At 38.4% G+C, this 11,701-nt stretch overlaps 1 long non-coding RNA gene across 1 annotated transcript; it reads left to right on the plus strand.

Moving 5' to 3' along the window:
* The first annotated feature begins 575 nt into the window (after window positions 1-575).
* Window positions 576-10,729, plus strand: LOC138066166 (uncharacterized). The gene is made up of 4 exons (XR_011139408.1): window positions 576-1,470; window positions 2,061-2,148; window positions 6,819-6,902; window positions 8,936-10,729. It is a non-coding gene; the product is annotated as an uncharacterized lncRNA (long non-coding RNA).
* Window positions 10,730-11,701: the final 972 nt, after the last annotated feature.

Raw genomic sequence — 11,701 nt, forward strand, 5'->3', positions numbered from 1 at the left:
CCGCCGCCGCCGCCGCGGGCGGGAGGGAGGGAGGGAGGCGCCGCCGCCGCCGCCGCCGGTGGGCACGGCCGCGGCGGGGCTCCGGGGCCGCCCCGGCTCCGCAGCGGCTCCGGGTCTCCGTCGCCGCGGTAGGAGCCGAGCCGTTTCCTCTCTGCGCTGGCGAGGCGGGCGGCCAGGCCCCCGGAGCCGGCAGCGCCCTGGCTGCCCGCCCGCTCGTCCCCCCCCCCCCCGCGGGGTCCCGGCCCCGGTCCCGGCCCCGGCGGCTCTGCCGGACCCGGCGGCGGCGGAGCGCTGCTCCCGCGCGCGCGTGGCCGCCGCTGTGGCCTGCGCGTGAGCATAACGCCAAAATCGTGCCGCTTCCCCCCCCCCCCGGGAAGTGGGAGGGGGTCGTGTCGGCCGCCCGCGGCCCCCCGCCCCCCACGCGCGGGGCTGCGGGCGGCGGTGCCGCTCGGCCGCCGAGGGCGCGGAAGGTGCCGCGGCGCTGCGGAAACTCGCGGCGTGGGCTGCGCGGCGCGGCGCGGCCGGCCGCGCGCCGCCCTGGCCTCGGGCGCCTCTCCCCGTCCGCGAACCACGCGCGGGCGGGGGGAGTTTGCGTGGGGTTGGAGGAGCGTTGCTTCCAGGTGATCGCACATCGGCGCCCGTGCGTGGTTTCCCTGCGCTTGTTGAGGTTTGTCGTGGAGCAGCCTTCACGTGCCTGTGCAAAAGCAAACTGTGCCTGTGCTGCTGAAGCCTTTCCCATCGGTCCTCTTTTTTCGAAGCCAGAGACGATGCTTGTTTCTGACTTTACTGCAATAAGGGCCAAATCCTTCATAAAGTTAAGAGAAGGATTTATTACAACGTATTCCTTTAAGACATCACTGCTTTATTTCTCAGTAAATCTCAGCAGTGCTTATGTTTCTTGTTCACAAGACGTGAAGCTTTTTGACTAAAGCAAGAGTCTACAAAATAAAGCTTTAAGTTTCTGAAGTAGTAGACCTACAGTTTAGCAACTTAGCCATGAATAAAATTGCATCTGCTTCCCAGTAAGTTATTTTGTTTTAGATATGTCTACCATTAGATATGTGTATCGAATGGTACTTTGTTTAATTTTTTCCCGTAGCTATGACTAGCTGACATGGGAGCATAGAATCAAGATAATTCTTTAACTAAGACTCCTGTATCGTTTTGGTAAAGGTAAAGCATTTGGTAAAGGCATGGCACATTCTGGCATATATAAATATTGGTGTGGACTGAGAGATAATGTAGTCTTTACTAAAGTTTTAGTAAAGACATAAGAGATTTTCTGAAGATTTTCTCTGTGTTAAGTTATCAGATTTCTGATGTGAGGCATTATTCAGTTAATATTTATTTATGTATTTAAATACTGTCATAATCCCCCAAACATTTTTAATTTAATATTTTACAAGTAAAGAATGAAATGACGTGGATCAACTATGGATCAAATTCGGTGACTGATCTAATAACCTTTAGGTAAAGGCCTTATGATACTACGTGAACTGTGATGTGTAAAACCTTTGAATAAAAACAACTTGAAGTGTACAAAATGTTTCAGATATCATACTTTCCTTTGTGCCTTGCTATTCTGAATGAACAACGGCATTAATGTGTAATTTAGCCTTCTTCACTGAACAAACTTTTCTGCAGAACACTTCTTAAAGGGCAACTCAATATTGAAATCTGCTCAGCTTATAAAGTAGTAAAAGCTATAGGCCCCTGCCAGTTTTTGTAATTTTAATATCACATTTATATGTGATATATTATAGTTAAAAAGATGTCCCTTTTTTCTATAAAAAGATATGTATCAGAAAAAAGTTAAATATATATTTCAGAAAACACAAGACAGTACAAAAAACAACTGACTTTGGAATTGTATTTCCAAATATTTAAAATAATAGAAAAACAGAGAAGAGCATTTTCTCTCTTTATTTTTAATGTTATTTGTCTTAAATAGTATAGGTAATAAGAATAGGTCAGATAGTCCATAGTCATTTAATTAAAAAATAGTGACTGTAGTCTCCTGCTTTGACCACCTCCTGACCTATGCTGCAATCCCTTTGTAGGTTGATGACAGTTGCTATCAGAGGACTGGACTCCTTACTAGAAAAGAGCTTTGAATTTACAATTTTCATTTCATCTGACCTATTCAAGGTAATTGACTGGTAGCGGATTTAATTGAAAAACTGTTAGGAATTTTGCATTGGTATTTATATTCATACTTCTGACTAATTATAAACAGTCATCTAAGAGCTCAGTCCTGCTGTTGAAGCTAGTTAAAATTTTGTCCCAGTAGGAATGATAAGATCAGGTTTTATCAATAGCTGCATTTTTTATTTTTCTCTTTTTCTGATATTAAAATTGTTTCAGGTAAGATAAACTATCTACATGGCAGTTATATGAGTATTCTTCAGTGCATGAGTACTGAAGTACATGACGCAGTACATGAGTAATCAGGTCATTCTGACTTGGGAGTTTCCTGGCGCTCTGGGTTGTCTGGTTACTCTGTTGTAAAAACAGGAATTTGTATGCTTAGGTCTCAATCATACGCCAACTGAAGTAAAAAAGAAAATTACATTGACTGCAGGATCAGGCCCTTACTCCTGATACACTGTATATGTACACTATTAGGCCTCATGATACGATGAAGAAAGAACACTTGGATTTTTTCTGTATATTCTGAAGTAATACTCCTGGTCTGATACTTTGGCATAAAAATTAATAGCACTGAATTGGTGAACTCTGAGCTTCAGCGCTATGGGCAACCAAATTCCTAGTAATTTTAATTTTCCAGAAATGAGAAGGGTATTACAACAGAAAGGTGGGTAGACAAAACAAAAAAAAAATTTTATATAGTTGTAAAATATAGACATTATGCATAAGAACAGACAGCATGAAATGGAGGAAGAGGAGAAAAACATAAAATGGAGGAGAGGATAAAACTGAGCTGGAGAATTACAAATGTAAAGAGACCACAGCTGCAGAAAAGACTAGTTATTTCAAGAAGGTTAGAAATGTACAGATACAGCATAATGACATGTTGCAGAAGTTTATTCTTTAACGTTCCCTGCCCATTTATAGCATTTTGAAATCTGTAAGTTTAAATCTACCTTAAAGGCAAAACAACTACTGAAGATTCATTGCAAGGTTACATGGCTTTTTTAAGTCCTTTGGTAATTTTCATCACAACATTTATATATTCAGTTCCCCCACTGGGCCTATCAGCCTGGCTTTTCTTTTCTTTTTTTTTTCTCTCTCTTTTTTTTCCCCAAATAGGGGGTGAGATTGGTTCCCAAATTGTCCAATTGGTGTTAGCTTTGTTTTGCTGCTTGGGCATAGCACTTATACCCCTTTCATTATAATTTCTAAGAGGAAGCTAAACTGTATATTGAAGAAAGAAAGTACAAAAGAAATGCATTAACATTTGAATATTAATTAATCAGTGAAATTAACTACTGCAGTCCACTCAGACTAGTATTTTTTAACACCATATGCTTTGCTGGTCAAAACAAAATAATGCAACATTTCAAAATGAAGGGACGAATCACTTAGCATGCGCGGAGCACGAATTCATAAAATTTAAGAGTTCAAATAACTGTTTTGAAACGCCTCAGAATAGCATTTTGCCTTCTGTGTATTGCTGTCCACTAGGTTAGCAGATAATAACCTAAGACAAGATTTCTAGCATTGATTTTATGCAAAATAATTATTGACTTCAATAAGAGTTTCATCCACAGGTTAGTGGAATGCTCGTGGAGTCTTTCTTTTAAGTAAATAGTGAGCCTTCTGTATTATAAAGTGTGTTTTACTGAAGAAAATATTTGAAATAGGTAAGAATAGTAAAGAGTAAGAAATTATTTGCAACAAAATTCATTTCTTGATTCCTATCTGAAGAAAAACCTTGATACTCATGCATCAGTAACTGACATCAAAGAAAAGGAATACACGCACCCCAAAAGGCCGAGGAAAATTTCTCTCTAATCTCTAGCACAAAAATGAAACATAGCAAACAAAATACTGCCTTGAACCAAGCCATGCATGGGTTAGTAATTTGGTACGAATCTTGTAGACACCCTTCGTATCTGGTGAAAGTGCAGTACCTGTCACATGTTAAAAGAAAATTCATACTTCCAGATTTTTTTTTGTAAGTATAATTCCAATAAATACATTGTTTGGCTTTGGATAAGCTTTATTTCAATAAACATACTTCCTTTACTCGCAAATAATACTGGTTAACAGTTCTGCAGATTAACATTTTAATTAAATGAGAAAGCAGTTGATTTATTTCATTAACATAAAAACTATGGTAGCCGCATATACTTTTGATCAGGGATTTAACATTTTTATTCCAAGTTTAACCTGAAAACATATTTGCTGGCTAGGTAGTACTTTTGGAATTAAGTTATATTAATTTAAAAAACAGCTGGAAGGTCTTATCTATTAACATTTTGATTAGCTTCGTTTTGACTTGTTTGTATCTTCTCTTTGTCAAAACTTAAAATCGTTCGGTCTTCCCTTCATACATAAAAACAGGCATATATTCTTAGCTATAAGAAAAGCTTTTAAAAGAAGCTTACAGTTTTCACATTTAAATCATACTTATAAGCTATTAATGTTTCAGTCTTTATTTAAGTGCTTTAGGAATAGAGGTAACCAGAGAAGAACTTATAGTTCCTCTGACTTGTAACAATACAAGAAAATCTTATATTCCTTAAAAGTTCAATTTTTCCTTCATTTTATAAAAAAGAAAATCAGATCATTTAAAACCAAAACTGTCTAAAAATGTATTTGCATTTATATCTTATGTGCCAAATAAAATCCTACCTAGAATTTGTAGACCTCTATGGTTGCAAAAAAATTAGTAATAAATAGGTATGTAAGCAAGCTTTGTTACGATGTGCTACATAGTACATCCTCTCAGATAGTTTTGTCTTTCTGTGAGTTTTAAAACATTTTAAATCCTACAAATTAACTGAAACTGCTGTATTTACTACATTTTCAATCATTTTATTTTGGTCTCTGCTAGGGAAATAAAACTATGTAGTTCATAATATATTTGCTCTTTCTTAAGATAAAGCTCTAGTGTCTTTGACTAGATTTATGGAGAATTATAAATGAGGCCTACATAAAAGATGCACACCTTGAATGGTGAATGGCGAAATACAAAAAGATTCCCGCTGCTTGAGCAGAACTACTCAGGTACTTCTGTGTCTAGTCCTGCGTCACAGATGAATATAGTTTGTCATACTCACAAAACCAAGGCTAGGAAATGCTTTTTTTCGTGAGATTACATTTGTATTCTCTCCTTGTAGGCAACGTTTATTTGCAGTAGATTTTAGATTAATATTTATGCTACCTTTCAGATCAGCTGATGTAATTTACGGATATTTCAAAGTTGTACGTACAGTTCATGCTATTCAGGCAGCACTCAGATGCAAACGTTGCACACGGTACTCAAAGTTCCTTTACATTTAGCCTTACTTTGTAGATTTATTGCAAAACGTCTAATCTCTATGGGCTTTTAAAGCGTAAGCCAAACACATTTGAAGCTTGACAGTGTTTTAGGCAAGACTTTTTTGCATGTTTGTATGCTTAGTGCAAAGATTGTAGTCTCACTACCGGAAGCTTGTATGGAGGATATTATGCTCTATTGTCGAGAAGCATTCACGGTTTGTCACGTTAGTGCTGGAGATGTGTATAGAAGAGTAATTATTGTAAGCTGACATCCAGCAAATGTAAGTAAAAATAGATAAACCTCAAAGGAAAATTAGCCCGAATGTTTTAGGTACTATTTGTGTCCAGATGTTTAATGTTAGGACACTAAAATGTTGTTTAGCATGGGACCCAGCTGGTAAAATAATGTTGTGTTTATATAAGAAACAGAAATGTGCTTTTCTTAGCCCTGCATTTAGTTAGTTCCTTATCAAAATAGATAAATACAAAAATATAAATAGAATGAATTATCAGTAATCCAGTATTTAAAGAGATGAATGGTATAATACTTTTAATTCTATTTGTATGGTTCAGCAGTATCAGGCAGAAAAAGTATTTAAATCTAATAAGAAAATGCACAGCTTTCTAAAAAAGATGTAACAACTTACAGCAAGAGAGAGCACTGAGTGTTTTTTTCCCCAGAATTAGTCCTGCTGTTTTATGAAGATGTTTGATTCTGATACAGTAGCAGGGCTTGCATGTCAGAATGATAGATGCCTTAAAAGGAACTTTGATAAATAAAATCCTGCACACCTTGGCAATCACAGTTGCTTTTTGGCAATAGTAAGGAATGGCTGACTAATATTTGGGAAATAGAGTTATATAAGATGGTTTATTGCATCTAAAGGTATTAGAGCTAGATTTGCAGCTCGTATAAATCAGCATATCTCCCTTCAAGTTTCTTATATTGCTTTGTATCAGCAGAGAATCTGGCCCATATCCATTATCTAGAGGGAGTATCAACTACTACAAAGCATGCTTATCTAACCAGAAGCAAACGTAGTTTGTGTAGCTCATTGATGTGTCTTGCAACACTTACGTTAACCTTTATAATATGATAAAAATCTGGCATGCTTATGTATGCTTACAAATTGTTTTAGTTTGATAATATCAACAATTATAAATTAATATTTATCACTTTTTAAAACTGCTTATAATTACATTGATAAAAGCTTAACTTGATGAGGAAATAGTAATTTAGGACCTTTCTGTTCCTCTAATTAACTTTACTGGGAGGCGAATTAGGCCTGTTCTCTGAAACAGTTCTGTCTATCAAAGCAGTATGAAGTTATATTTAAAATGTCTGTTATATTTTTTGTGTTCTCTTTTAGAACATATTTCGTAGCTAGTGACCAACACATTCTACAGAGGCACTAAGTTTAAATGCCTGGCTTTTACAAACAAATCACTCAGAGGTAAGCTCAGATGCGAATTGTCCAAGTTAAAAGTCTTAGTTTTCAATATTTTCCTGCGAGGAACAGAATAACAAAGCAAACCCTGTTTCATTCTTTATTTGTTTACCTCAAGTAATGAAAGAGGAACGTCACTACCTATTAGAATGGCGAGCAGTAAACATTTGGTATATGTAGTATCTCAACTAGTGGGTCTAACGCGGCAACCGATAGAGCAATCCGGCAACAGCGCTAACAGTAACTCACAGGCAAATCACAGCACTGAAATAAATGGAATTTTACGCATGCTGAGTAGTATGCACTGTTTATATAACGTCAAGTTTATCCCAGATTGTACAAGTAGTTTTGATATAAAAATACAGTTGTGATTTCTTGCCCGCTTTTTAATGGCAAATGACATGGTCAATATTGCAAAACAAAGAGGAATGCTCTAGTGACCTTAAATTTATTATGTTGGTAACATTACTGAAAACTACAAGTGTCCATGTACTGTCTGTTTCATGCAAGATTTATTTGTTGTGAGAGAAAGCCATGATGGTTGGTTAGTGAATTAGGTCAATAAGCAGTAGGATAGTGATAGGGGAGATTCTATTGCTCTTGGGGATTTAGGCTTCCTACCACGACATTTAAATCAATAGGAATCATCAGCTACCCTAATCTGCCTGTACCAAATAGCATTGGGCCTGAGGTGATGGAGAAAAATTGGAAGAGACCCTGGGAAATTGCTTTTTTTCCTGAGATAATTAATGAAATGTGGTCATGTAGCTACTTTAAGAAGTATTTTATCTACTTTTATTGTATGCACCCTTTTATAAAAAGTACAATGTATTTTCAGAGGTAACATTCTAACACTAATTAGCATCACCACTTGTTACTGACACACTCACAGAACTCTTCAACTCTTGTTGAAATATTTTTTACAAATTTGCCAGTAACCTATCAAAATGTGTACTACAAAGAGACACGAGGCAATAGATTCCCATTACAGTATTAAAAAAAAAAAAAATTGAGATCCTGGCTTGCAACTGCTAGAACTGTTTAGTATAAGACAATGTTGATATAGTAGAAATGCTAACAGAAAGTCACAGTTAAATTTACAAAGCTATCCCGTATTTATAAAGGATCCTAAATTTTGGAGCTAAAGTGAACACTTTTTCCTCAGTAATAATTCAAAGCGCTGAGGATCCCAAAACAGAACTAAATGAGTGCATCAATGAGATGCAAGGACAAATCGACATTGTTTTCACATTCTATGTTTTCAATGAGTTCACAGGAATTTGAGAGGAATGTGTGCTGCCACAGTACTACTAAGAAAGCTGAGAAACAATGTTCTTCTAAAAGTTTCTCTTCTTATTTTACTAGAACCAGTTAAATAGTATTTAACATTTGCCAATGTGCATGTGTTAAATCATAAGTAATATTTGTTATATACCTGATATAAGAGTTTTAAACAATATATTAGAAACAGTACATCATGGAAAAGATATCTTACTTCCTCTTATTGTATGTTTATTATAAAGCATAAGTGAATCCGTTCTTTGTTTAAATGGTTATGTTATTTATTAAAAGGATCTTTTTAGGCAAAATACTTTATCTTAGACCGTGTTTCAAAATACATATCAGATACAGCCCTTGAATTCCACTGTATCCTCCCCTAACAGCATGTTAACCTCCGAGAGCTGCATAAGCTTGTAACAGATATTCACTGACAAGTCATTCGGACTCTATCAGGCAGGAGTCCTGCTTGCAGCACCTATCTGTGATGTATATTTGTACAGTCAGGTGTTGTTGCTATTATACCATTTTTACAGAGATAAAGTTCCACTGAGGCCAATTAGGGACTACTAGAGTGAAGAGTAAGCAACAAATTTCAAAATTTGATCCATCATTTCTTGGCTGTCGATCCCTACACCCATCTGTTCACATGGCAAATGGCCCACTTGCAAGTTAGCTGGACCTTTCCCCTGAGAGATAAGTGACAGGCAAAAACAGTTTAGTTGACCTCCATAACAATGTGAATATAATTTCTTCTGCAGAAGAACCGGGAGAACTGTGCGCCATTTGTCTCCTTTCACCTCACTATATTTTTGACATGTACGTTGCTACAAGTAGTTAAGTGAAGGAAGAAAGAAGACCAGGACCTTGCTGATATTGGCTGTTGCCCAAAAGACAGGTTGTATTGGAACACGTGCTTTGAAAATCTGTGAAAGCCAGCTGAACGATGTCAAAATGTGTATAACATGAACCAACAGTTCACGGTCATTTTGTGTGAATTGCGTGTCGCAGCAGAAGAATTCGGAACGGACACTCCACTGAAAGAATCTGCCTTAAAAACACAACCAGTTTAATGGGCATCCCCTTGGCTGGTCAACAACAGCGTGTGTGATGCCCTCACACAGGATGAAAGGCAGAGGAAAAAAATAAGGATTTCCTCCTGTTACGTTTATATCCTTCATTATCTTGAAATTTTCAAATCAGAGGAAAAAATCTGATAAGCTGTTCCTAAAATATGATATGCCAGTCATCTAGCCTAAATATAAGAGCAGCTCACTTGAAACTCCACAAGCTGTATTTTGGTGAGTGTTTAACTGCAAAGTGTACGCAGGTAAAAGAAAGAAGAATGCGTGATCCTTTTTATAGTACCGGTCAAACTAATGCCTGTGAGCCACACTTGTCCCTTGACCTTGTTAAATGTGGCCCACGTGTTGGAGGGAGTACAAGCAACTTTTCCGACACATTCCCTTCCCACATGTTTTTCCTGCAGTGTGCTACTGTAGATAGTTCTAAAACACATGGGAGTACAAGTGGCTTCCCCATGTGTATTTTAAACCTAACAGAGCTACAGCAGTCAAAAACACATGGGGGTTGAAAAGGAGCATCAGAGAAAAAATGCTTTTTCACTATTTGTGCTCATGTTCTTCATGTGTTCGGGGAACACATGGGAGAGCAAGAACAGGAAAAAAAAAGACAAGGGAGAGCAAGAGAAGAAAGGAAGAGGAAGAAAGAAGCAGACAGAGAAACAAAGAAAAAGGAACAAAAGAGGATGGAAGGAGACATAGAGAAAAAATGGTAGAAGAGAAGGCATGGAGGGAAAGTATAGGAATTGACAGGGAAAAAATCATAGAGCGAATCATCTCATTGCTAGAAAGGAAAAAATCAAACGCGCCTGTCTGTGCTTCTTATTTCAGCTTTTGAGATAGTTTATGTGTTTAGTTTTAACAAATGTAGGAAGAGGCATGTTTTGCACATTCCCCGATGTCATCCCTCTTTCATTTTCTGTCTCCAGATACTGCATCTTTGTTTCGGCTTCTGCTTTCTGTCTCATTCTGTCTCCTGCTTCCCCCTCCCCTTTTTCTCTTCTCTGTCTCTCACAGGCAATGAATGAGATGTAGCATATCACTGTATTAACAGGGCCAGGGTTTTTTCCAACCTTGCCCTAAAAATGGAATGCCAGTGAGTTTGTTGTTATTCTTTCAGCCTTTTTTCCTGAGAAGACTTAGTTGAGACAGCCTGAAGTCATCAACATCACGTAAGTGAGCATATGGGGGAAATGTGACTTTCGCTCCATGCTAGTCATGGGATATGGTCATAGTCTTGATTTCAAGGAGCTTTACAAGAAGTCAGCACTGAGAAAGTTTTCACCGTAGTTGATGAAGTCCAAGAGCGAAAAATAAACAATCTCTTATCTTCCTCTCTCACGCTCACAGCCTCACGTGTGCACCCACAACCTCTGTCCCACATTTCCCCTAGGTGCACTGCTTCGTGCGTGCCCCAATTACCCTGTAGGCTGTAATTTGGAAGGACTCTCTTTATTTTCACATGTTGCACAACAAATCTGAGCACACTGATAGGAATGTGCTAGTATTACATTATCTAAAATTATATATTTGATTTAATTTGGATTGGAATAAAGAATAATTGGCTTTGAACCTAATTTTTATTGTGTTATCATTTGATAGACTTTTGTTTATCTCGGAATTTTTTTCCGAAGTTTGGATGAAGATAGTGTAATACTGACTTTTGGCATTGCGTTTAGATTTATGATTTTTATCGTTAAATGCGAAGAAAGACTCTTAAGACATGTTTGTATTCTTTATATATCCCTCTTTTTTTGGTGCTAAATTTTATGTTCTACTGCTTTTCTTGGTTTTCATCCATTTTAGTTGTATGCCAGGGTCTCAAGGTTTCCAAACTGAAGTCAGGAGCTAGAAGGATGAACAGCTTTCAGGAAATAGTCAACAGCTTTCAAGGTACCATTGTAAAGGTCATTTGTTGTCACATCTGTTCCTGTCAAGGCATCCTCTCTGAGGCAAAGCCAATTTGAGAGCCTGGAAACTCTGGGAGGTTCTGTGGTAGGATTTTGTTTCTCATGCTGTATGCTAAAAGGAGTGCATTCATCTGTGGAGTTCTGCTAGTGTCAGGGAAAACTGGCAGAAACCTTTTTCCTCTGCCCTATTTCACAGTGGCCTTCATTTCCCAGCCCCTGGCTTGATCCTAAGTGCAAAGAAGCTGTTAACAGCGGGCTTGGTCTGGTTTCCCCTCCATCTCTTGGGACAGAGTGCAACTGGAGCCCATCGTTTGGCAGAACGTCCAGGATTTCTTGAACGTAGCTGTAAAGAAGGAGGAGAAAGGAACAACGCTGGGGCTGAGTAACCCGTAGGTTTTACTAATGTTGGAACTTCCTAATGTTATAAACTCTCATGCCGTCAAAGTTACCGAGCTCCTTAGGCTGGCATAGTCGTGCTGGCTGCGCTGGGCAGGCGCAGAGGTAGGTAGGGTCCTTCTTTGTGCTTCCCACCATC

This window comes from Struthio camelus, chromosome 2 (assembly GCF_040807025.1).
Source record: "Struthio camelus isolate bStrCam1 chromosome 2, bStrCam1.hap1, whole genome shotgun sequence".
In the NCBI taxonomy this organism is placed as follows: Eukaryota; Metazoa; Chordata; class Aves; order Struthioniformes; family Struthionidae; genus Struthio; species Struthio camelus.